Below are 5,507 nucleotides of genomic sequence, written 5' to 3'. Positions count from 1 at the left end.
CTAAACTGAGAACTGAGCCGCCAACCTCCGCCTTCCCTCCTCCTCGCAGCTCCAGGGCTGTGCCCTGCACGCAGCCTGCTGAACGATTATTCCCGGACTGAAGCGTAGGGCTGCTTAGCAGGAAAGCTGCTGTAAAGATTGAAAAAGAGGAAAAAAGTAATTGCTGACGTGCGAATGGCTGGGCTGGAACCTTCAGAACTGAGCCCCCGTTCTCCACAAGTGGGTTTTAACAAGGTGCCTCTCAGAGATGCTCTCAGGGCTGGCGGCACGCAGTCGCGGGTGCCCTCATGCTGGTCGTGCTGTGCTGGCTATTCACACTGCGGTGCCTTGCGGTGCCAGCGTGAGCAGGGGGAGCGAGGAGAAAAAGGGGAAGAAACTGAAAGCTTCGTTTCCTGAAGATCTAAAACTCGCTGATGAAACTGTTGTGTCTGATCAGCAAAAGCTCAGCTCTGGAGGGTAGGAAGATCAGATACCTTTGGCAGAAAGAAGAGAGCACCTGGCGTTCAGAGCTGGTTGCAGGGCTTCACTTATTGTGCCTTATAGAGATGAGGGGTAGGTAGCACCGAGTTTGTTAACAGCTCTTAAAGAACCTCTCTGGCCCAAACATCACTGTGTGACGGGTGCTTCGCTCACCTCTGGTCTCTCAGCCTTTCCCTAAAATCTGTATCACAGCTTCCTTCTGCCCCAGGTGTGTTTGCAGGCAGCACTCCTGACCAGCCCCCCTCGTTGCCTTTCTTCCCATCTTTTATAAATTCAGTGAGGCACTGCCACCACTGATTTTTTTGCCACTCACGTGCATCTTCTGCTCTTGTCTTCACAGGTCCAAATTGCAGCAGTGTTTCATCAGCTACATCCTTTACCATGCTTGTCACCACTCTGCTTGCAATCTTGATTTTCTTGAGCGTTTTACACTAATCCTACAGGCTGCATTGCTCAATGATTGCCTCACCACCACCACCACTTCTCAGCACTCCTGGCTGAATCACGGCGTGTTCGCCCCCACATCACAACTTCTGTCCCAGACACGCCAACCTTTTTGCTTCAGCTTTACTTGATCTCACTTGGAGAGCCAGGACAGGCCGAGGGCTGAGGTTTTCACAGCCCTTCAGGAAGACCTTTGCCTGCTGCTGTACCTTGCCATAAAGCTTGGCACTGTTCCCAAACAGATGGGATTAGTGCTGCTTTTTCTTAATTCTGCATAACTCCATGCGCTACTTAAAGTTCTAAGTAACTGTGGCTGTTTATTGTCACTCATTTTCACAGGAATTAGAGCTTCTATCTGGGCTTTAAATTGAGTCTCCCAGAAGCCTCAGCACTTCCACATATTTCAGTCAAGTGCAGCATTCCCCATAATATCACAGAATTCTAGAACGGCCTGGGCTGAAAAGGCCCACAATGCTCATCCAGTTCCAACCCCCTGCTATGTGCAGGTCACCAACCAGCAGACCAGGCTGCCCAGAGCCACATCCAGCCTGGCTTTGAATGCCTGCAGGGATGGGGCATCCACAGCCTCCTTGGGCAGCCTGTTCCAGTGCATCACCACCCTCTGTGTGAAAAACTTCCTCCTAATATCTAACCTAAATCTCCCTTGTCTCACTCTAAAACCATTCCCCCCTTGTCCTATCACCATCCACCCTCGTAAACAGTCATAATATGCTATTCTAAGTATGGTTTAATCGTTTCTCAATATGCATGCACCATAGCAACTGTCTAAGTGACAATGTATAAATGAAAGAGCTCCCTCAAGTGGTAGGAAATACTGTAACATGTTACACTTTTTAAAGAGTTGGTGTTTTTAAAATCCTTTTTTTTTAAACAAATAACAAAATGACAGTGAACTTAGACCTATATCATCAAGCCAGTTCGAAGCATAGCAATAAATGGTTTGATTTTGTATAACCAGAAAAAATGGTGGTGCTGTAAGGCCGAGGTCAAAACTCAGTCAGCAAAGCAGCAGTTAAAAAAATATCAAATCATCATCATTTAAGAAACTGTAGAGGGTTTCAGCCTGATCTGATAACACATGACTGCATTTTGACAAGAAAACCTAAATCTGGCTTCAGCACACATCACATAGCCAAGGGTGCCCAAAGTGTTTATAGATCACACAGACTGCTTCTGAAACCTCCAGTTCAAGTTTTCACAGTTGCTGCTGTCATCGCATCCAGATTTGGTTTGTAATTACCCTTGCTCCTATTTACTTTGGGAACGTTCAAAATATTTGCTACAAGAGATCCAGATGAGCAAGCTCCTGTAAAGAGACAGGAGCAGCAGGAATTAAACGTGGGCCTCGGTGAGCAATTCCTCGTGCACTTACAAGCAGTGCAATTGCTGCTTTTGCTGGCACTTGGAACAGGCAGAGAACCAAGTGCAGTTCTCTCAGCAGAGGGCAGTGGTTTCCTTACTCAAACATCACTCAGTGCTACTGAAATCAGCCTTCCAAAAAGAAGTGAAGCCCTGCTGCCTGTCAGCAGGTTGCCGGATTGCTCTGCAAGCTCAGAAATTCAAATGCTGACCTTCTTGCCATGTCAAATTTGCATTGTTTTCCAAGAGGCAAATAATTTTTCCTTTCCCTATTATTTTGAATGAGCTGTGTCAGTTTGGTTTTTTGTTTCACTTGAGGACGTTGTTTCTTTGGTATATTTAAAAAGAAGCTCCTTAACTCCGCATCACAAAAGGTACTGAATCTGTGTGGGTGTGACTACAGTTTAACCCTGCAAGTGCTTTTTTCCTTCTGTAACATCCCAGCTTTATTTTGTAATCTTTTAGACTGTCTTCGAAAATAATATTATGAGGCCATGGGAAAGGTGTGGGGAAATGAAATGAGCTGCTCTAGTGAGAACAAATCAGCCAGGTTTTCTCTTTGAGGAAACACGTGATCTCTGAGGTCATCAAGAAGAGATCTTAGAGAGAAATGTCACTTACGTAGTCAGGGTGCTACATAAACTCCACAGTGAACACGATGGAGAAGCCCAGGAGCTTTGGGATGCAACCAGAATCATAATGCTGAAAGTGGTTTCGCTTCTTCATGGTGAAAGCCCTCCAAAAATAAGAGGATGTGGGGAAAAGTAATACCCACCAAAACCACAACCTATCCAGAGGGGAACAAATATCTTCATAAAGCCGCGGGAGACCGAGTCTCCATTATAAACTAAGAAAGAAATTATGTTTTCAGCTTTCAGCATGAGGCATTGCCTCATTTCCACTTTGTTTTAATCTCTGCAGAGATAGATGACATCTACTGAAAGTAGTCCCAAGCAGAAGACGTTTCTAAATCTGTCCAACCAGCAATTTGGCTGTTTCCATGGCAGTGATGCAGCCAGGCCTGCTGCTCTCCCTTCTGCAAGAACCCTTCCCAAGCCTGACAGAGAACACCGTGCATTTGTAGCTGCCCTGCCAAAACCTTCCCTCTTCTTTGCTCAGGGCTGCACCCATCTGTTCCTTTTTGCTTCCCCTTCACTTTGGAAATACCTGGCCAGAGAGGAAATCTCTGCATTTGTTCTCTTCTCTGCTGAAGCCTGCCTGAATCAGGCAAAGGAGGGAGTGCTGCTGGGTTTGAGGGATTGGAGACGGCAGTGCTTTCCAAGTTTCCGAGCTGCCTTGGAAAGAAGTTTTGGGTGATGGTGAGGGAGAACAGTGTAGGAGCCAGGAGCAGAAACAAAGCAGAAAGAAAGAAAATCCAGATTTCTGTCTGGTCTCTCAAAAGAATTAGGCTGAAACTTGGCATCTCTGGCCATAGCAACAAGTAGAGCAGTAAAGAATGTACAGCCTTGGTACAATGCAGTGCTTTTTGAAGGAGATGACAAGCGTGAAGGAACACTTCCAAAACCCTGAATTCAGATAAATCTGTGTCACAGCTGAGTCTCTGGCAGCTCTATTTCACTGCAAGTGAAAAAATAAAATAGAGTTACAAAGCTGAGAGAATAGCCATCCCTATCAGCTGAGGACCAGCAAAAATGGAAGGTTGTAATGGAACCGTACAGGGAGGTGAAGCAATAAGCAGGGTTTGCTGCATTTGATTGGCATTGGGCTGAGTTGATGTGGTTACAAAAACATCTTTGTGCTCAGCAATATTCCGTTGTTGGCCTAGTGCCTTGAGGCTTACATGCTTTGGAAATATGGATGAGGAGATGAAAACTTGAGCTTGTTTAAAGGTTTTAAAGTTGAAGATGGCAGACCTGGGAGAGGGATTCTGAGTTCAGGCATGTAGGTCATGCAAGAAAAGTCTTGTCTTCGCTAGCAAGTTACTATGAAATACAGTAAAAGTGTTCCTGCTGGTTCCACCCTTGCTCACGCACACAGAAAATTCCCCTTGCCTAAAGTGTCAGGGGAAACAAGAATTGACAAACAAACCAGAGGACAGGGTAAGCTTGAGTGAGGTAACTTCATCCTTTACCACTGCCATTTCCCTACATCATGTAGCCAAGTTAGCACCATTAGGACAACCAGCAGTGCTTACTTACCATGGTTTGTCCTCTTGTGCTTTCATCACTGTCTGCTGGCTCCTTGCTTTTCATTTATGAGCTCATTTACTCAGTTGCAAAAGGCATCCGGCATCAACACTAGCAATCACCCATCTTCACTGCAAATGTCTTAGTTTTGCTATTTTGAAAATGTGCCTCCGAAAGACTGCATTTCTCTGTTGCCTGATGATCAGGCACCAAGTCATGGGAGAATCGCTGGTGTGATGCTACTGTAGTCTGTGATTTTAGAAGGAAAGATCCAGGCTGAAAGCTTTCTGGTGGCATTCCAAACGAGCTGTCATGAGAAGAGAATCCAACGCACAAGACCTCAGTGCTGAGAGAAAATCAGAGGGTTTCATGTACTCAGAGGAAAAGTGTGGAACTATAAATGCTAACTCAGTAACTCCCCAGGAATGAGCATGTGCCATGCTGGGACTGAATGCATCATTAGCAAATCCCTGAGGCAGATCTCTATTTCAGACTGCACAGTATAACAGCTCCAGGGAACGCACAGAGACACAGAGGATGCTGATAATTTCACAGTTTCTGCTTCCCTGTGAGGCAGAAAATAGAAATGCTATGAAGCTCTTTCCCAGGAACACAAAACTAATGTTTTCCGGGGCGACTGAAAGCTGAAGGAGACAGCTTTGTTTTCTGTAAACTGAGAGAAAAGGGAACATTACAGCCTGCTGCCATCGCTGCAAAAGAAAATCACTCAGCTGATCAGGCAAGCTCTGTGGATTGAAGCAATACAGCTGGCCCCTTGCAGAAGAGATGCCGAGGGATGCAAAGCTGGCTTAGGTGAACAGAAATCTCAGGGTCACGTCCAACCCACAGTGGGTTGACACTGTCTCAGTGTTCCCTGCAGCAGCACAGACTGTCAATGCACGTCACACGTCTGCCCTTTATCGCGAGCAACCCCTGGGAAAAACTTTGAGACAGATCACTCAAGGTAATTTTGTAGTGTGACTACATCCTGAGAAAGAAGAGACAGAAAGGGAAAGGCAGACAGCAGACAGCCAGGCGGTCTCTAGCATGCTGAGG

The sequence above is a fragment of the Phasianus colchicus genome, chromosome 9 (genome assembly GCF_987193195.1).
Source record: "Phasianus colchicus chromosome 9, bPhaCol1.hap1.1, whole genome shotgun sequence".
NCBI classification, from domain to species: Eukaryota; Metazoa; Chordata; class Aves; order Galliformes; family Phasianidae; genus Phasianus; species Phasianus colchicus.
This window is presented reverse-complemented; position numbering follows the sequence as displayed.